Here is a 22,824-nt window from a genome sequence, read left to right as displayed (position 1 = left end):
ATGATACAGCTGAAAATGTAAACATCCAAGTGAACATGAGTAATTTGTATGAGAAAATACATCACTGGTAAATCAGTGCAGCGTTTTAAGTTTATTACAGCAGTAATAAAATATATCATATTTTTTACTTAAGTAAAGTTTCCTACGCACTCTTACCGTTCAAACAATGATCTTTGTTCATAATGCCAGGTTTAATAAAGAAATATAAAATTTATACATATTTCTTAAGTTCTCAGAATGTTTATCTATATAATATATAAATTCTTAACTCATTCACAGTATGATAATATGTGATATTGCTTAGTCTTTCAACCACCTGTGGCGGGCCGGCGGTATGCGTTTGCGTAGACCGGCACCCACACAAGAGAGTTTAGTAATTAATTAAAATACTCCTAATTGGTTAGCAAAGCTTTTGCAAAATTACCAATTATAACTCGAGCGGCAAAGTTATACTGGAACGAATTTAGCTAATAACCAATTTGAAGGTTTTAGTTTTATAAGGTAGCGTTGGCCTCGGCCAAGACAACTTTCAATAGAGTACGGTGAAATTTGTTATTTGGACGAAAACATGATAATTACCAACCCCTTGGGATATTATTTGAAAGCAAAACTTAGAAATAAAGTTTTTTGCAGTAAGCCTGCAGTTTGTTTTTAATGATTTTACAAGTTCACGTGTAACTATGTGTTTGTAGAAAGAGTTTATAACTTACGTGACAGGTTTTAATTGATAAATATTTGCACAGAGAAACACTTACAAGATAAAGAAAACTTCACTAGACTGGGAGGGCACCAGTCTGTCCTAGTAAAAGGATAGGTGCACAGGTGTAACTATCTGATTGTACCGGTATGCTTTATACCAACTAGGCAATGAATCTAGAGTTTGTTAAAGCACACATTAAATAGGGGAGCTTATTAGAGAAGGTTTAGGTGTACAGGTGTTACTATTTGACCGTATAAGTGTGTTTAGGCCAGCTAGGCAATGAACCTAGAGTCTGTCAAAACACACATCAAATAGGGGAGTGGCAGAACTTCGACCGTCAACTTTTTAAGTTTGCCAGCAGTTTTTGGGCGCACAGGTCCCGGCTGGAGCTAAGCTTTTAGAAGTAGATTGCCAAGTTTGAAGGAGGTAACTTTGACCGTCAGTTTCTTAAGCCGACCAGCAATTATGGACAGACCCCTGTGTTGTTAAGCTTTTAGAAACAGTGCCAAGTTAGCCACTAGGATAAGGTATGGATGGTAACCAAGAGAGTAGGGAGGCCACCAGAGAAGCCGAGAGTGACGACTAGGACAACTAGGAGCTTACTCGAAAATCCTGAGCTGTCGTGCCTAAGATATTGCGGACTTTGTCTAGATAGCACGACTTTGAGGGGTCAGGATAGGGACGTTGTCCGACGATCGAGCCAAAACCACAAGCTTTTAAGGGGCTCGATCGGCGTTGTGGACGGCACCAATTTATGTCGGGTACAGGATTGTGTCGTGTGAAGACATTGCACTCGGACCGTGAGGTCAGAGGTTGGACATGCGTGGTAGTCCGAAAGTTCCCTGGGGAGGAATCCAAGAGTAGCCAGCATCCTGAAAAGAAAGCTAATTGGTGTGTGCACGACACTAAGGGCAAAGTCAGCTGAGAAAAGTGCTTCTCCGTGAGGCGGAGAAAATAGCGATTGGAACACGTCATGCTCCTAACACCAAGATTGGTTTATAATAGGGTGCCTGGGCGACGCTAAATGAGAAGATTGTTGGTGCGCATGCGTGTATATGTACTCCATGTACTTGGATGTGTTGTCCCCAAACTGGAAGGGTGGTATGCATAGAGATATACAATGTTCATACATTAAATCACTTAAAATATAAAACATAAAAGGTTTTAATTATTAAAGAACAAAGATTTTATATATGTTTGAACCAAGGATCTTCTTCCTGTAATTTATCTTTAGAGTCTTTTAAGATAACATATATAAACATCTGCAGTTTGAGGACAGAAAAAGAATCTTTTTAGAAGCAAAACGGAAAGGTTTTAAACACACACATGTGGACTTCGTTAAGTCTTCTACCACCACTAATAATAATAATAATACTAGTATAATTAATACAAAGACTACATATATGTTAGACACAGAGGCAGACATCTCCCTGTTACAGAGGGGATGTTGTAATTTACCAGATGGTTGAACTCTAAGGTGAAGAGGGGCAGATAAGATGGGAGGCACGGGAAGACGAGCACGAGAAGTCTTTCGTTCTAGTTAAGAGAAAACAAAAACACTCCACACGAATTCGTTTTTAAAAGAAGTAAATGAAATACTAATTCTGTTGCAGTTTAAAATGCAAAAAAAGAAAAAGGAAAAGAAAAAGCAAAAAAGAATGTGCGAATCTGCGTACACTACACACCTTATTAACTTGAAACGATCATAGGTGACGTCCTAAGTCCCCAATAAAGTTATTTTCAGTATAAAGCTTGAGTTTATTTTTTTTTAAACTCAAGTTTTATAATTTTATTGCAGTACGGTAACTATTATAGGTATATATTATTTCGGTCCACGTTATTTTAGGCAAACGTCCTCTTTTTTTCGAGTCAGTCATATGGTCACCTTAAATGTTATGCATGAGTATTATACAACACAGAGGAAAAACGTGGACATTACAAAGAAAAGTACTGGTTGTGGCATATTGGTATAGAGAAGATAGGAGAAATCAGATTAGTCGGACGGAAAACCAGTGTAGAGAAGAGGGAAAGACAACGAACTGTTGGTTACGACTAATACTATTCATGACAGTGCTTAGATTTCTAAACGGTGTAATAGAAAGCATGTTGAAAGAAAGAAAAGAAAAGACATTATTTGATGGACTCTATGACAACGGATAGACCTAGTTTCTAGATCGAGATGAAAAAGTTATCTGAGAACCGTAGCGCATGGGTGCTACTCTGAGATAAGATACTTAGAAATAACAGAATACTTTGGTGAAGATAATGATGATAGGTCATAATTTGTTTTTTCAGATACGTCTTATGACTACGTGTTCTGCCCGAAGACTGAATCCAACCCACCTATCCTATTGAAGCTAAGTGATGCCGCTGTCGACGATGTCAGTGTATTAGGGATAGTGTGGTTACTGTAATTCAAAAGGGTAAGTACAAAATGAATGACCTCAGTATGTTTAGGGTAACTTTTTGAATTTATAATTGTTCATTTATCATAATGCACATCAATAAAATACACTAAGTGTAATATTAATGATCCTTTCATATTTATTTTGGTATTTGAAATTGAGAGTAGTTTCATAATAACATATTCAGGCTAGTTGCCATCTATATACAGTTACCGAGATCAGATCCATAAGTACTGAAGCAAATAACGTTACCTTTGCCCTCTTTTGTGTTATTTTACAAATAATATGTGCATTACGGTTAAGAGAAATCAAGTAAGAATAGATATAATCCACTATTCAACAGTTCATATTGTTAAATACAGTTTTTTAATTAATAAGTGAGTTTCGTTTCACAGTGTGAAACTATAGCAGACTTCCAAAATGTGGGAATTCAGTACTCCAACGTAAGGTAGTACATATATATCTACTGGTTATAATAGATTAATAAGATCAAACATAGAACCTGTTCCTCGGACGATTAATCCATATCAAAAAGCCATTACTTGCTATGCCTTAGTGCAGCCTTTCCCAACCTTTTTCAACTTGCGGCACACTACGGGTGTAACTTGAATTCTCGCGGCACTCTCATAGATATTATTATTATTATTTGCAAATATAAAATACCATGGTGCCTCCTCCACAGAGATGAAAGCTCGATTACTGGTTTTCCCCTATGCTAATTCATTGTGCTTATTTTTTATTGTAATTTTAAAAGAGAAAACAATTGCAATGAAATACAGAGCTCAGATTTTTTAAAAATACGCTTTCTTTTTCGAAAACTGTGTCCAACCTTTCACTAAGAACGAAGATCACTAAATAACGAACGAACAAACAAACAAATGTCTTGTACTTTTAACTTTGCTGTTTTAACAAAAACCGGTGCATATTATTGCAATCACAGAGCTTGCGATGCGTCGACGTCAAAACACAGCTGTTGAACAAAATGTTGTTCTGCCATTCACGTGCCAAAGTGTGTTCTACGAACGTTCACTTCACGCGTACCGTACAAGTACTTCTATTTCTCGGTGTTACTATGACTCAATTGAAGCATAACATAGCAGCTAAACGTGGAAATGTGTACGAGCCGAAATACTGTCTGCTACACAGTAATAGATGTAGAATAATATATTACAATTACAGTATTTTTTTCATGGTAGAAATTCATAGTAATGTGAAATACTAAAATGTACATTTTTTCCCTGTCTTGCAATTTGGTTGCTATAGAATTAATAATTTTGTTTCGATTTCCTCGCGGCACACCGGTTGGGAAACGCTGCCTTAGTGTTTTGTTCTATGACGATAAAGATTGAAGCCGGAGCCCGTTAAATTTGAACAAATTCCGAATTGAATAGATGGTTATGAGAGGAGATAAAACCTACACTTGAGAAGCTAAATTGATTGCTAAAAAGTAAAAACCGCATCTCATATCATTTACCGGATTTGCTCTGCGGAAGTCAGCATTGAAACCGGAAGTAGAAATCAATTTCATGCACTTCCGGTTTTAGTAGTGATTTCTTTTTAGTTGTGGTGATATGCACTTTTGAGACCCTGGATCAATTGCAGAAAACCGCTTATCGCTGTCTGTTGCCGTTTTTGCTCTATGGCAATAAATGTTCAAACCGAAAATCGTTAATTTGAAGCACTTCTAGTTTGAGTAAAGGATTAAGGGAGGAGATAGAACCTACTTTTGAGAAGATGAATGGATTGCAGAAAACTGCATCTCGATATCTCTTATTGTTTTTGATATACGAAAATCAGTATTGAAAACGGAAGTAGTAGTAAATTTCAACCACTTCCAGTTTTGATAGTGTTGCGAGTTGTGACGATATGCTCTGTTATTAGTGTTTATTATACTTTCATTGAAATGTGTATCCTAACGGGAAGAGGTTCAAATATTCTCCATAAACCTATTCTCCTCATGCGAAGAATGGGCATTTTAGCTAGTATATGTATATTTCACCCCGGGCGATCTCCTTCTAGGGAAATGTCCATTTCTGCTGTCAATAGAATTTGCACTGAAATAATTTGTGAGAAATTTTAAATCTGACAAGCTTCTTATACCATTTGTTAAAAGATAGCTTCAAATGTGAGCTACTCTCTTATTCTTTATAGAGTAACCAAATAGAGATTGGCTGCTTGAATAAATAGTAATTTATTAGAATCTTACAAGTTTCCCAGTAGTCCCAATAGTAGGTAAATTCACCAATATCAACGAAAGTTTGCTTTGAAGTTTTCAGTTACTTCGTTTTTAAACTATTATTTTAAAATCTAAAATTACAGCTAATAAATCTTCAATATTGTTAGCGTTTAATGAAGAAAAAATGAGATATGCACCAATCAATAGATTATATTAAGCTGGACAAAATGGTGTGCATTAATAATAGAACCACCTCCGTAGTTCTCCAGAAAATGGAGAAAGACTATGTTTTTTTGGAAATTGCAAAAATGTTATGAAATACAAGAATTATGACACGTATTGAGGTAAAAGTGATAGATATACCAGGTGTGATCCAAAAAGTACGGTTAATGTAGTTGGACAGTGCCATCTATTGATATTGTATCTATTTCAACTAGTAAGCCCGGTAGCCTAAACCTTCGGTACAGCCAGAGTCGAGCTTGAACGAATTGTGACATGTTAGTTGGCTTCCAGAGGCAGAAGAGTGAAAACGTGTTAAGAATGTCCGTCGCGCGCCAACATTAAGTTTTGTTCTAAGCTGCAAAAAAGTGCCAAAGAAGCTCACGAAATGTAAAAGTCAGTGTATTTCTATGAAAACATGCAAAAAGTGGCACAAATGATTTGTTGAAACAGACGAACGCCTGTTCGAGATATTTCCGAAGAACTAAACATCTCGTATAGGTCAGTGTAAAGCATTTTAAATGCCGATTAAATGGACAAATAGCTTCGTTTTCGCCACGCATACGCGCCGTGCCACACCCTTGCTTTCAATCCGCGAGTTTTGGGCCGGAAAAAAGGTGATCTTGTTCTTATCCGCCATACTCACCAGATTTGTCACCAAGCGGCTTCTAGCTCTTTCCTAAAATTAAAACCGTGCTTAAAGGAAAACGTTTTGACACCATTCTTGACATTGACAGGGCCACGACACAGCAGCTGAACGCCCTCCCAAAAGAAGCCTTCCAGGAATGCTTCCAGGCATGGATTCAACGTTGGGATAAGGGCATTGCTAGCCAAGGACAGTACTTTGAAGGAGATTAAATCAAATTTAATGTAAGCTTACTACTTTGTCTCTAATAAAATTATTCACCGTATTTTTTGATCATGCTTGGTATAACCTCGTAAAGCTCTTGTTTTCATTATGACCCTAACAAGACAACAATACATAGTATAGTTTGTGAGGTATAGCCTATATTTATCATTGAGCCTATAGTTATATTTTAATTTCTGTTTAGAACATTATTCAAAGATAAAGTCAGTCGATAAATCACATCAGGCTGAAATAGATAACACATTTATGGATAAATTCTCGTGCGTAATTTTCGAGAAAATGAGCAAAAAGTGAAATTTTTATAGCTGTAAAAATATGTTACGCGTTCCCAATAATAATTAACGATTTTTATAGTGCTGGAATTGTTATTTATTTATGTACTGTTCATACAACGAAATATGCTGTTAACTAGTTGATTGTAACTATTGTTTTTTCCCTAATGGATTACATACATGCTACTTTACACACATACCAACATATACTACTTTGTAATAATAATGTAAAAAATAAAGAAAAATCACGAAATAAAAATGTGGACGTCAATGGGTCCATGGTGGAGTTTTTCAAATAGGGGCCAATCCATGCTAAGTGATCGAATCGAGAAAAAAGGAAAATTGCCGCTCGACTTTTTTTTTTTAACTAATTTGTTCAGAAATGTTGAGTCGATATAAGAATATTTCAAAATCACAATTAATTGTTATTTTACAACATCGCATAGCGACTCAGCGGCTTCCGCCCATCTGCGTTTTCTCGATTTTAGGCGTTTACGTTGTTTTGAATATCTCACCATGTACTGTATTTGTTCTACCGAAATGAAAATTGCTTGACGTCTCCAACTTGTGCAGAGCTAAAACTTTGCCCTCTTAACATTTTTGCCAAAAATCACTTGAAAAGGGTGAAATCAGGACCTACAGAAGCAACATATTTGACATTGAAGACATGTTTGGGAAGGGGGAAACGACTGACATAGAGGTCTGAACTTGTGTGTGCAGTTAGTTTGGGGTCATAAATTTGTACACAAAAATTTGCAGACCTGTAGCTGCACCAAAAGGTCTGAAAGAAAATCGTAAATTTGTGGAATTATGCCAATTTGGCATATTTCATTGACCAATATCTCCAATGGGCCTGGATGAAAAGAAAAAAAAATATGAAATTTTGGGAATAGTTACTCGTTTAGTATACCATAACACACAACAAAGTGCGTTTTGTGTTTTTGATTAGAAGGGGGTCAAATTATTAAGAAATGACGTCATACTCCAGAAAGCATTTTGTTCACAAATTCAACTGGAAATTCGTTATTGTGAAGTAAAATAAAGGAGGAGAATGGCTAGTCCAGTCAACATGATTTTCGTTAAACAACATGAGAAAATTTGTTACGTAAATGTCAACGTAGCTATATAGTTGCACATTTTTATTTCTTTTTAACCGACTTTAAGAACAGGAGGTTGTCAGTTTGACTTGTATGTGTGTGTGTTTATGTTCGCAACTAGGCTGAAAATAGTTGGTCAGTTCTTGACATGGTTTTCACTAATCGAATTTGCTACTCCCAGGGAAAATTCTTAGTAGAAACTATTTGAAAAAGTTTCATAATTAAGTAATTGTTAATTATAATTGTTTATTTGTTTGAAAGATAGAGTGAATGTTCCAGTTACTTCATAATATCCTATGTTATGTAGCCCCGTGCGTTTCTTAAGTATTTTGGGTTGCTTACGAAATAGAAACAGTTATTTTTGTTGGAGTTCAAACACAATAGACATGCAAACGGAAATATCTGATCTCAAAAGTGCTATAAAGTAGAAAATAAAACAAATGTTAAAAATAAAAACTGTAAAAGACAGACTTCAAAAACAACTCGAATTAATATATATATAATATAAAATCAGGGTGGTCTTTTATCTGACTTACAAGTTTTCTTGAGTTTCACCCTCTAAAATGATTATATATCAGTTCAAGATAACCCATGAAAAAAAATGAACTAAATTGCATAATATTATATCGTGCCCCAAGTGACCTCAAGTTTATGCATTTACAATCGATCTATCTATCTTCTCTTATAAAAATGGAGTGACTATATTTGTGGTTTAATAACTCTTGAACCATCCGACCGATCACGAACAAATTTCAAAATGGCCGTCGTATCTTTACTTATTAACCTAGCCAAGTTTGATATCAAACCATATGTTTAAAGGGTTGCGAAATTCAATGAAGATGTTTAAAATGAAGCAGCAAGCACGTGAAAGAAGATATTGTGGGTGACAAAACCAAAATATTGGCCATTGATTCTTTCTTGGAAACGGAAGTGAATAAATGCAAAATAAATACATCACCAGCGTCTATAATACTTTGTAAAAATTTTAAAAGATGTAAAGAAATAACTAATTATGCATGATATGAAACAACACCGATTTTAATGAGACAATAACATGATAAACTAAAATGCAAAAGAAGAATATTTTCATTTGGTTAATGACGAAGAAAAATGATATATCAGAATCGTCATCAACATCATAATCAACTGTGTTACTTGAGTATGGATTTTTATAGTCTGTTGTACAGCTACATACTCCATTAATACAAGGTAATTTTTTAGCAAAGCATTTGCATTTCTCGGTAGCACATTTGTTACACTTACATGTTACGAGTTTATCGGAATTTCATGACACGAGAACTTTTCGTTGTAAGAACCCGTTTAATTTACCGTCTTGCAGTTTCCGTGCAATGGTGGTCACCGATGGCAGTTGTTGCTGGGCAACATCAGGTGTTAGCCAAACAAATGCTTGGTAGCGAGCTCGCTGGACGTGGTAGTGTAGAGCATCAGCAGTTGGTGGAAGAGCCTCGAGATCTTTACTTCCTTTCCTAAAAACATAGTTTCTGACTTCATTTATGTTCACCAGCGGTGATGATGGAAGGTAAGGCTACAGACCAACTCCTCCTCTTTTCTCAGTGTGTCCGGTCAATTCACCTTTTCCCAAACTATCAAGGAGAAACGGCCAGTTCTTAAAAACTGCATAGAAACGACTAACAGTATCACAGCCTGTAGGATCCACATTTCCTTTAGTAGTTGATCAGCAAACTGCAGCAAGAGCACAAGAATATATGTGTCATTGGCAACAACAAGTAGACGTTTGAAACCTCTTTGGCATGCATCAATCCCATGAAGAATACTGTGGTGTTACCTTCCTCGTGGTTCGACTTTAGCATCGATACATCCCTCTGTGTTGAACATTGAACCTCTTTTGCTTCAGTAAACCCACCCGATACTACTATTTCGTACCCTTCCATTTGTTTGCCTTTTGTAATCAAGTGTTCAGATAATACCTCTGCCAAATTAGCTTTGCTCTCTGGCATACTTATGAACTGGTTCCAATTCTATACTATTGGTACGTCATCATTAAGGGAAAGAACTCTCCTAACTGAAGAATCTTCTGTTCCTTGTCTTTTCTTTCGAGTGGCCGACTTGATAGAGATATAATATCGATAAAATACAACATCTACTCGAGAAGAATTGGTGCTTAAGTTCTGGAAAACTTTCTCTGAGTATCTGTCTGCACACTCCCTAAATATAGAACATCCTGGAATTCTTCCCAAGGCCTGCATAAGTTGTTGTCCATCTATCATAGTTCATGTTAACTCATCGTTAGATGCTGGAGATGACGTCACTACCCTAGCTGCCAAGATGTAAATGAGCTCAGATTTGCTATATGTGGTTGGAAGATCGTCCTTGCAATCAGCAATAGACAATATGACAGGAGTAACCTCGTGTTCGAGAATAGATTGCTGATTTATGTCTCGACCAGATTCTGTAGCAACTAGCAACGTATGAAAAATGTTTACATTTTTTGACTAATTTGACTTTTTCTTCTTTAGTCTGATGAACTCTGTCACTAATATTCTCCAATGTCAACGTCTTGATATGTTTCAAGGACTCATGAAACTTCCGAGATGTAGTCATCAATCGGACCTGTACAAAATTGTTAATAACATCGGTTTCTCTTTTGTGTGACAACAATAAAGATTCTGTAATATGAGGTGGGGCTAGATCACGTGTCGATATAGACATCACATTTTCTTGATTTACAGAGAGAGCACCCAATTTCTCAAATTCATGTACAAGCTTTTTAACAACCTGTTCATCTCTTTCGCGTCTAGATTTTGAAAGGTCCTTGGATTCTGACAACAAATATTCATCATTCTTTACTCCAAGACCAAACATATCATAGGTCTCCTGCACGACACGACTGCGTTCGTTTACTGTTATACACCATCTTTCTCTTGCGGAATCGTTGCGGATTATTCCAGTCAACCCACCTACAACTTTACTTACACTGTTAATGTGTTCTAATGCGTGGTCAGTTGATATCCTGTTGAAAACTGGTTTTTTAAACTAAAATTATCAGCATGAAATTGCTCAAATACATATGCATGAGTCTCAGGTAACAGTTTCATTTAAGCTAAGTGGATAGTTCTTCAACGAACATAATTGTGATGGTTGTAGGCAGCAAACCAGTGAAGGATCTTCGTAAAGGATGAGATGTGAAGTTCCCAGGTTCCTTCTCTTTCTGCTCTAATAAATTGGAGTAATATTTCCACCGTACTAATGTACTGCCACCAGAATGCGGTTATTACACAGTGCTATAGTAGCGATTTTTTTTAAAATTTGAAATTGAGTCAGTAGTGCAACAGGTGAGGGTTTCAACTGAGTGTATAACTTTAAATTGATGAACAAATATTCATAATCTTGTTTCACATGCTTTTTGCTTCATTTTAAACATCTTCATTGAATTTTGCATCCCTTTAAATATATTGTTTGATATCAAACTTGGCTAGGTGAACAAGTAAAAATGCGAGGACCATTTTGAAAATTCTTGGCTGCCATATTGAAAATATTTTATGTCCCTGTATTACATTTTAAATAATTTGTCCTAACTTATACAACCTCATATCATACAAACATATACTAAATATGCATATATTGAGCGCCGTTCATGTACATTTACAAGATAAAAATAGTGTATATTTGACAACTTCCATCACTTTACAAAATAACGACTCCTGACGTAATTTTAGAAATTCAAAAATGCCAACAAGCCATTTCATGTTTCCTAGGAATCCATAAATCAAAATATATCAGTTGGCATTCGGTAACATGTTGTACCCCCTAACTCCATTTCTAGGCCCCTTGAGGGAGAGTGAGGGGAAGATATATACAAATGATCGAAAATGGCCGATATTAGTGTCGAATCCATAGTTTTTGGGGTCATTACACTTCCGATGTCGTTTGAATACCTCCTTAGGAATCCTAACTTAGATAACCTAAGGGGGGATGGTGACGTCATGTAAAAATAATTGATAATGGCCGATCCGATATTAGTGACGAATTAATAGTTTTTGATGCCCTTTATGTCCAAAATGAAACGTATTCTCCTCGTGCGAAGAACGCGCATTCTGCTAGTATACAGGCAAAGTTACCTTATAAGTTTCGAAAGACAATTGTAAATTAGTAAACATATTATGTAGATAATGACTATTAAATGATTAGGGATTCCTGAGAAATAACGTCAGACGTGTGTTTGTGCCGAAAAGTACTCCAAAATGTATCACAGACCCCTTCCTATTAAACATTTTAGACTATATCCAAAATGGTGTATTTCAAGATGGCACTATGGTGGTACTGTACAGTAATAAATGCGGTTCTATCTTCAGTATCCCTATCCAAAATATGGTGTCATTCCCTCTAGCTGTTGGGGGTGCGGAGGCTCAGTGGTAGAGTGTTCACCTCCGGTGCTTGGGAGCCCTGGTTCGATCCCAGCTCGCGCCGTGTGGGCTTTGTGGTGGACAAACACCGTGCTCGTGGATTTTCTCGGGGTTCTCCCATTTCCTCCCACTTCATTCCACCATTTCATTCATTTCTCATCATCACCGTCTCCTTTAGCCTAACTGGCATATTCGTGGTACGTAAAACTTAAAGATTTCATTTTTTCCCTCTAGCTGTTCTAAACTTACCTTTCCCTAAGTGTATATTGAAAATCTGAGGTTGCTTGGGGTACTATTTAATATTATTCAATTGAGCTAATTTTTCTCATGGGTTGCTTTGTTATAATATGGATCCATTTTAAGGCATGTATATACATAAAATTAACCAAGAAAGTTCTGTCGCTTTTTCTGGAAGTCTCTGTCCAGTTGGTCCTTACACCGTGAGGTGAATGTGAATGGAGATAAGGCGAAGGCCAGTTGTTGGTGTGGTTATATTCAACATACTACCTGGTTGTGGCAGTTGAGTTACATCGTGAACTTGCTTAAGGACAAAGTGAACATGGGACCTCAACAGAACCTCGTAGGGGCATGTATGCTGTACACGTTCAAACTGGGGTCAAACAACGCTGCAACGGGACGAAAGATATGGCCTTTGGTGCGGGTGTTGTGACTACGCGGGCACTGTAGCGGTAGTTTAACAAGTTTAAGGATGATGACGAAACACTCGAAGATGCACCACGTGCCGGAAGACAAAGACGTGTACAAAATGAAGATCTTCAGGCAGCAGTTGATGCGAACAGTTTCCAGACATGTGAAGAACTGGAACTACAATTCAGTGTGAGTGGAGAAACCATTCGGCAGCACCTCCATCAACTTGGAAAGCACCACAAGTTGAGTTGATGAGTCCAAATGATTTGACTCCGGGTCCGGGCCAAAAGGCAACGTGAGCAGACACTTGTGTTTCTTTGCTGGCTCGTCCGAAGAAGGAGCCATTTCTAGACAGGGTGTTGACATGTGATGAGAAATGGGTCCTGTACGAAGCTCCACGGCACCGTCATCATTGGTTAGCATCCCATGAACCGTTTCCAAAACAGCCGAAATCAGCACTGCACCAGAAGAAGGTCCTCCTGTGTGTTTGGTGGACTGCTCGCGGCATCGTGCAGCGAGAACTGTTACCTGCTGATCAGAGCATCGCTGTGACTGAGCTGTGTGCTGTCATCAGTTGAGCGGTGTTCAAGAAAACTCAAAACTCACTTCTGAATCACAGGGATCCTCCTGTTACAGAACAACGCTAAGCCCCACGTGACTGGAATGAATCCAGGACATCATTCTACGCTTTGGATGGTAAACACTATTGCATCCACCATAGTCTCCGGACATTGTACCGTCCGATTATCACCTGTTCCATTCCTTGAACAATCACCTTAGAGAATGCCAGTTCAAATCCCTAGTAGAGATGCAAAATGCCCTTGATACTTTCTTCGCTTCACGGCCCACCAAGGTCTACCGCGATGGAATCCATGGTCTTCCAGAACGTTGGCAGAAGGTCGTCGATAATGATGGGGACAATTTTTGATCTTCCAGGTACGTCATAGGTAACATTTCGATGTTCGAAGATGAGGGGGGGAGGGAAGTGACAGAACTTTCTTGGTTACCTTTATACGCTGCAACACAACACCGACAATGTTTGGGAGGTGATTCCTGACAGCAAGGTAAGACAAAAGCTATAGACTAACTTGGGTTACGGAAATCCATCGAGACAGGCCTCTATAAATAGAGACGAGACTTAGGTCAGTCTCGAAAGTCTCCGTCTCGTCTCGAATATTGATAAAAATTAAAATTGCCTTCACTCAAAATTTCTTTCGTCGTAGTGTTAGATAATATGGAAACGGTTGACTGATGTACAGTCCTGTATTTAGGGGGTGCCTATCAGGCTCAAGCCTCTCCCGAAATAAATTTGTGATAATTTTTTCGCACTGCATGTACAGAACAAATGTTTCTTAACCCGTTCCTCAAACCTCTCCCGATGTAGCCTTCTCTCTCTCTCTCTCTCTCTCTCTCTCTCTCTCTCTCTATATATATATATATATATATATATATATATATATATATATATATATATATATATACAGCTTGTTTCAAAACAAGACCGTCAACGTTTGGGAGGTGATTCCTGATATCAAGATAAGACAAAAAGTATAGACCAACCTGGGTACACAAATGCTTACTTTCGGAGTTATAGGCTGCCGGAAACGTAAAAATGAACGTTAATGGTCCATAGCTCAAATACTGTGGGATCTACGGTAGTTGGGTCAAGACTTCACTTCGGAACTAATATGTGCCCTATCCAAAAATACATGTTTTAGAATCCTGCGGTACTCACGCAACAATTTTCATAGCGGGAGTTTGGCTATGGGCATATAATTTGAAGAAATAACCAACTATCATCGCCTATATGCGTAATGTGTTTACATTAAGGAAAGTCTAAAAAACACTTTAAACCAGTTAAAAAATGTACCCCAGGGTGGGCGCGAACCACCAACCTTTGGATTACTAGCAGCGTGCTTTTCCGACTTAGCCACGGAAGTGATGAAGAGGATGTCGCTTGTAGAGGGATATATTGTTGAGGTATTTGAATTTGGCTAATCAGAGTGTTCCTTTAACCGCGTATATTCGACGATAACCGTTTGGGATCAGATAAAATCTGCTCGTCATGTAATTTTATAACAAAATGACGAGTGTCTATTTACTTTATTTCATGGTTCGTACCTATTCACTTTCAAATGATCGGCGACAGTTGCCATCTAATAAAGTTGATGCGTTTCTTGCTTCTAGTACTCAATCGCTTAGAAAAGAAGTAAAAAATGCATCAAATGTGGGAGATAAATTTAGAACACCTAAATGGCGCATGCCTAGCAAACCTTGTGCTGTTAAGGTATCTGAAACAGTATGTACGTAAAGGACGTACGTAGAACATGACTGATATATGTCCCAAGTGACGACATAGAAACAAATGACTGTTAGAGTACGAAACTGAGCCAGGTATATAAATGCTATATTTGTGGTACATAGTTGCAAATATCAATTAGGTGTAACAAGTACCTAAAACTGTAGGTAGCTGAAGTACATACTTAGCACATTGATATCATATGTGCCAAGTGTCGGGTACCTAAAAAGAAGCTGGGATACCTAAATGACACATGCCTAGGAAAACTTGTGCTGTTCGGGGCACTTGCGCGGGGGTTACCGATATATGTAAAAATAGTAGAACGACCGATATTAGTGTCGAATTCATAGTTTTTGCGGTCGCTGAGATCAATGGTGATACTCCCACAAGCGTTGAGTTCCAAATACAGCCCCCATCGGCTGGGAACCAAGGGATTCAGGAGACGTTTACCGGGATATTAAAGGTAGTATTGACTGATATTAATGTCGAATTCAGTTTTCGCGGTCGCTGAGGTTAATACTGAAACTCAGATCGCATTAACTTCCAAATTCATCCCATTCGGCTTTGGGCCGGGGTCACCGGGATAATACCGAGAAATGTAAAAATAATCCAAAATGACCGATATTGGTGTCAAATTCATAGTTTTGGCGGTCGCTAAGATGAATGGTGATACTCCCACAGGCGTTGACTTTCAGATACAGCCCCCATTGGCTGGGAACCAGGGGGTCTCAGGGGGTGTTTACCAAGATATGTAACAGTAGTAAAATGCCTGTATCTTTTTCTTCCGTTGTTCTGTTTCTTTACATAGATATTTTTTCTGACCCATGCAAAGAATGGGTATTTCATCTAGTGTATATATAGACCCTAGTGATACTGTACTTCCACAGTACAATTCGTTTTCCAGACACGAGTCATTGACACATTGACATTTTGATCGGCCATATTGGGTTCAATAACGTCAACGTCCTTGAAATTTCAAACCAATAGATGTGTAGTGTTCATACATATATCAATCTGCAAAACATTAAGATAATCTGCCCATAATAAGTGGATGAGAGATTGCTTGCAAAAGTCGATTGGCATGACCTTCGGGCGGCCATATTGGATTTATCCTTTGCTGTCGGCCCGGCATATTTCACCAGTATTCCTTCATGGCCCTCTTCTATCTAAATATATGCGCAGTTTCTGGATCCACGATTCTTAGGAGAGAACCTTTACTTGTTAGGCCTGGTATACATTTTAGATTGAAACCGTGCTTAATTAAAAGTTCTAATTACACCCTAATTACATTTCACTTGTTTTAGTTTGACCATCGACCGCCTCAAACTCGATCCATACCATTTAGTTACACTGAAAAAAAGCCAAGTCCAGATATAAGGAAAAACGAGGATAAAATGCTTTCTGTTGGAAACACCATGACAAGACGGTAATGTCAATTGTAATACTGGGTGTAACACCTTACTTCATGTGGCTACGTACGTCAGAAAGTGAGAGCACCAATTACTTCTATGAAAACAATAAGCACCACTCTCACTTACTATGTCGCCATAGGAAATGAGGGTGTTCCACCCAGTATTACAATTGACACCACTGTCTTGTCATGATGTTCCCAACAGAAAGCATATTATCCTCGTTTTCTCCTGAAAATCTGGACTTGGCTTTTTTTTCAGTGTAATGCAATTATTCAAAGACTTACAATTAGTAATACGTATTGTGTTGAGTTTTGAGTTGGTTTGTTTTAGTTTAACGTCCCACGATTATGCTAGGGCGGCTAAAGGAGATGTGGAGCTACTGATTATAGTGGAACCACTTCAGTCGTTCAACTGTACCCACACCGGGAATCGAACTTGGGACCACGCGAATTGTAGTCAAGCGTGCTGCTTACGGCTCTGCTGTAGTCTGCTTACGTCTTTGCGTGACATCATTGAAATTCTATAGTTAATCAGAGCAAAAAATAAATAAAATAAAATAAAATAAAAATAAATAAATAAATAAAAATAAATAATTTTTAAAACTTTTCTATACTTCACATAAACTACTGCGAAGAGTAGTACGAAGAGTAAAACTAGATATTTCCAAAAGGAAACAAATTATTGTTTTCTCCTACTTAGATGAGTAACAATAACTCTGTGGGCTCCCAGAACTGATTTCGTCGCCACCGAGGGGCGACCTTTTTCCTAGCGTACAAACAGAGAGATCTGCAGTATCCATGGCAATTTATTTAAATTATAGCACTAAATTCTTCAATTTCTTAGGTATTATCCTTTGTTTAGTTCTCAGAGTAGAAATTTTGTAAGCCTGACTGGGTTTTTCTACGCCCTTATAGGTGAGGACCCCGGGACACAGTCCCAGTTGTTCCTGCCTAGTTACGGCTCTGAATATATGTTTATGTAATGCATTACGACCTTATGAACTTGTATAAGAAACAGAATGTACTTAAATTGAGACGCGAACTATGCCAAATATCGGACTTTGAATCTAATTTGTTTGGTGATCCAACCCGAGACCACACATAGCAAAGGTGAGTGCCTTAGCTCCCACCACAAGGTTCATGAAGTTCGTGTTATAAAGTAAATTAAACACGGAGATGTGAAACGCTAATAAAGCATTTGATCAATTAGAAACAAAATATATTGTAGTAATAATTTATCCTATTTGTTAAGATCATGAATCTTATATTCTGTTTTTAAAATGACAGTCAAAGCAGAATGTATTGATTAATAAATGAGAAATTGTAAAATCTCAATTTCGGTCCGATTTAATACATTCGTGCTGCTATGTGTTGCGTTATCCGTTAGGGTTTATTGATCAATTAGGAAGGAAATAAACTACTGTATAGTACTGGAGTTAATTTAATAGTTGAATTGTATAGGCAGTACTGAGGCTATATGAGACAAAGTCTATTGTTAAAAAGTGAAATATGAGTTACTATTAGGGTTTTACGAAAAGATACAGCGTACGATAATTATCAAGAATTAAGGCAAAAAATAAGCAGCGGAAACGACATACTGTATGATAATAATACTTTCACAATTTTAAATTCACATTTATTTCGAGACTTGACCGAGACGTCGACTATTGACTCGAGACGAGACCGAGACCGCTGTTTATCAACCGAGACGAGACCGAGACTGTACAAAGTCTCGTCTCGATACCATCCCTAATTTTAAAGATCCAAAGCTCCAATATTATGGGACCTACCGTAGTCGGATCAAGACTTCACTTAGGATCTACTATGTGCCCTATCCAAATATCCATGTTTCATAATCTAGCGATACTTCTGCTACCATTTTTAAAGAGGTATAGTTGGTGAGTACTTCAAATTATATGCCTGTAGCAAACTCATTCTATAAAAATTGTTGCGTGAGTACCGCAGGATTCTGAAACATGTATTATTAAATAGCGCACATATTAGTTTCTAACGAAGTCGAACCGACTTTGGTAGGCCCCATAGTATTCAAGCTAGGACCTTTAAAGTTCATTTTTTAATGTTTTTGGCAGTCTATAACTCCGAAATGACGAATTCTGCAGGTGCGAGTTGGTGAATACTTCTTGTCATATTGTGGTGTCAGGAATCATCTCCCAAACGTTGTCGGTGTTGTTTTAAAACACCCTGTAGATAGATAGATTCACGTATGTTTCGTAGGAAAACCCATTTTAAAGAAAGTTTGCCTTCCTTTAGTTAAGTGAAACAGTGATGGAATGTTCGTGACCAGTAGGACCTAGAGGCGGTCAGAGCCATGAACTAACGGTCCCGGATAGACCCATAACCCGAAGTGACTTGGCAACCCAGCCAGACCTATGGCCCGAAGTGACCCAGACATACCCATGACTTGGAGTGACTCGGAGAGACCGATGATCCGGGCTGACCTGAATAGACCCTTGATCCGGTAGGACCCGGAAACGAAATGTTATACACATGAGGACTATATGTGAGCTACTAATCCAGTTTTAACAAACATGATGCTCTCCTCTGTTACTGCCTTTTCACTAAATATAATTTTCTTTCTTGCCTGTTGTCTGTGTCAAACATTGTACTGAAAGATAACCACAAGGTCTATCAAAGTGCAAACGTGTTGGAATCACAGAAAAGATAAATTACTTGTTTTTCTTATGACGGATCATCAAAGTTTAATCGACCTGTAAAACTTGTCATTTAGAACACAAAAGATATCGCTGAACCCAAAGAGATATTTGTTAATACTTTTTGTGTATCACATATTCAAAACTCATGTATAGGAAGATGAATAAACATGAAATTGTATTTGAAATATTCAAAACATGGTATCTTGATTAAGAAATGTCACGCCGAGAATCAATCAAATGAATGTTCGAGCTAAAGCAGTGAACATCGTTAATCAGCTATAAAATTCTGCAGTAATGCTGTAGAGCTGATATTTCGGCTGTTTCTTTGTCACCGGATCTGTATGAGCCTCTGGGTCCCCGAGTCTGTTCGGATTAGACCGGCTTTGAGAAGCGAGACATAGGCCCAGATGACATAAAGTCGTGATACGGTGATCAATAACTGAATTGGAAAAGCAATACTTTTAAAACACACTAAAAAACAGAAAATGAAAACAAGTTTTTATTAAAAAAATATGAATCGAGTTCGAAAAAGCACAAAAAAAAAATTAAAAGCAGTAATTGATTCGTTATTGTCTATAAAAACTTTTCGCATCCACTCTCCTATTCTTTTTATTTTCTTTTGACACCGTGCTCGTGGGTTTTCTCGGGGTTCTCCCGTTTCCTCCCACTTTCTTCATTCCACCATTTTCACTCATCTCTCATCATCACCGTCTCCTTTAGCCTAACCGGCATAACCGTGGGACGTAAAACTTAAAAAGATTTTTATTTTCTTTTGCTTCTCTTTCATTGTATTTCTCTCTCTCTTTCTTTCCTTTGAAGACATAGGCTACAAAGCCAAACAAATTATTGCCTCATTAAATTACCATCCAAATAGTTTTATATTTCGTATTAATGTGTTCTGCTTGGTAAGACTTTAACAACCTTTTATATAATAATAGTAATAATAATAATAATAATAATAATAATAATAATAATATTTATTTTAGTGCCATGAACAGCCAGATAGCAAACATACAGCACTTAGTCATAGAACTAAGGGTTATAACACACATCTTACATTCCTCTTAATTTTAATAACACATTTGTTTCGACGATAGGAGGTTATTGTCTATCTTATAATATATACATAATTTTATGACTTGTATCTTATCTGGATAAACATAATTACTTCATTATTCATTAAAATAGTTAGTCAGTTTTCTTCAAATTGTCCTTAAAACAAGGATACCGTCAAACATACAGATATACTATATAAAATATACATACCTAATAAAATCTATACGTCTGTTTAATAAATACAGTTATCCCGATAATATATTAAAAGAACTTGTCAGTTTTCTTAAGATTATAGAATTTTTATTCATGGGAACCATTTCCAATGCTTTTCTAAGATTATATGTTGATACCCTTATACCTATATTATGTAGGCAGTATTCGCTACTATATCTATTGTCTAAGATTTTCTGAATAAAGTTTTCCTCTATCGTTTTTCTTCTTACATGTAATTCTTGCAACCTCCAGTATTCGTTCCAGTAATCATAACTATGAGAGTAATAATATTTTTTCATATTTCTACACAATAGCCTAATGAAACATTTTTGAACCGATTCAATTTTACCACATAATGTTGTGGGTATATTATTCCATATAATTGCACCAAATTCTAATCTGGGTCTTACAAGTACCTTAAATAGATATACATATGTGTTTGCATTTTTAAACTCAGGTCACTGCCTAAATACAAACCCTATAGTCTTTCGTGTTCTATGTACTATGTCATTAATGTGATAGTTGAATTTCATATTCGTGTCAAATGTTATGCATCAATCTTTAATCTTTTCAACTTTCTGCAGAGATATTCCATCTATGACATATTTGCTAACATAGTATTACGTCTTATTGGTATATGAAATAAATTTAGTTTTATTAGTTTATTTTCAGTAGATTATTTTTACACCATATACTAATACTATCCAAGTCTTTTTGGAGTAAGTAGTTATCGTATTCGCTATTCACTATTCTAAATAACTTCAAATCAATAATAATAATAATAATAATAATAATAATAATAACAACAATGTTCTCTTTTATTGCTATATATAGTATATAAAAGGTGGCCAACTCCCAGGAAGTCAGAAGGAGTGGAAAGTCTGATGAATTCACAGTTAGTGTGTTGAAACTGTTACGTATTTGAGATTGTTGTTTTTATTTTATTATCAAAATAGCCGTGTTCATTGTGTTGTGTTAGTTTAACAATATGGAAATAAGGCTTGCTAGAACACGTACCGTATATACTTTTATATCAATCGATAAAACCATATGACCTCTAAGTGCATTTGCCATATCAATCAATATCTAGCAAAGTATACTCTCAGGTCAGAGAGCAAATTGAAATGTAGTAGTTAGAGCAGTGTTATCCAATATTCTTTTTTCAAGTGAGAACCGCTTTTATAAATCAGAGTGTTCTATGGGCCTCAATACTGTTGTCCCCTTTCAAAGCAACTTTATTATTTCTTTTTAAAATCTGTTGAACATACATTAATATCAGTCAGTGATGTATTTAGGGGGCAATCGGCCTCAACCCCCCTTCCCGAAATAAATTTGTTAATTTTTCGCATTCCACGGACAATAATAATCCTTCTTACCATTTCTAAGAATTTGATTGACTTTCCATTTTCTTATGCACTTCCTTCAGAAGTAATACTGTATTTTCCCCTGCGCATTTCCTCCTTGATAATTTAGGTATTATCTTACCTTTCAGTTATTTCTGCCCCCTCCCCACTCTCACTCAATGTTTTCATTCCTCAAACCTGGAAGTGCCATGATACAATTATAAAAGGCAGCAAAATGAACTTCATTAAAATTTGTCGGCACACAAAAGATAAAATATAAGTGCTTATTCAGTGTTATGCTTAGCCCCCCCCCCCCCAAAAAAAAATCCTAAATATGCCACTGATATCAGTACTTACAATCTTAAAGTAGAATTAATTGAAATTCCGTCAACTTTATAATGACAATGAGAGAAGAAAATAAATAATTGAAGGCTATGAAGAATATTTTATCATTAAGGAAATGCCAGTTCTAGGTAGTGGTGTGATTTAAATCATTTAATAACCGTTCTGTGATTAGTATAGTAAGTTAACTTAGTTTTAATATTATATAACCCGTGCTTTTCTGTACACTGTATACTGTATAATTATATTGTTATTTATTCCAATGATACTAATAATTGCGACTACGATTAAGTTACATAGCACCTTCATATTGATGGTTTGTATATTAATTTTCAAAAATAGTACTAGAGAAATTATTATTATTATTATTATTATTATTATTATTATTATTATTATTATTATTATTATTATTATTATTATTATTATTATTATTATTATTATATCTAGAGGTGAAGATGCACTTTTAACATCAGATTCGGGTGAATAATATCATTGGTTGTAGGAGAGAGAGTGAAAGACACTTACACAATTTTCATACCTAGGTATTATAGTCCGTGTGTGTTTGATATAAAATTCACTTGAAATTTATTAGCATCACGCAGGTGGGATTTGTAAAATTGTAAGGTACGTACATTCATTACTCCACATGATAACTCTTTAAACAAAAGCGAATTTTTTCAATTCTGTTTTTTGCAGTGGATAGCTACAGCGATTA

General features: G+C 36.6%; 1 protein-coding gene across 2 annotated transcripts in view; it reads left to right on the top strand.

Moving 5' to 3' along the window:
- The window catches only part of LOC145690456 (NFX1-type zinc finger-containing protein 1-like), a 157,774-nt gene that overhangs the window by 53,132 nt on the left and 81,818 nt on the right, over positions 1–22,824 (top strand). The window contains exon 2 of one of the 2 annotated variants that reach the window (XM_081765362.1): positions 2,996–3,123. The exons of the other annotated variant lie outside the window; for it this stretch is intronic. The gene's annotated coding sequence lies outside the window, so the exon portion shown is untranslated. The remainder of the gene's footprint in view (positions 1–2,995; positions 3,124–22,824) is intronic. 2 annotated transcript variants of the gene reach the window in all.

Source organism: Thermobia domestica, chromosome 1 (genome assembly GCF_964235325.1).
Source record: "Thermobia domestica chromosome 1, izTheDome1.hap1.1, whole genome shotgun sequence".
Classification (NCBI taxonomy): domain Eukaryota; kingdom Metazoa; phylum Arthropoda; class Insecta; order Zygentoma; family Lepismatidae; genus Thermobia; species Thermobia domestica.
Note: the sequence above shows the minus strand (reverse complement) of the source record. Positions and strands in the feature narration are given on the sequence as shown.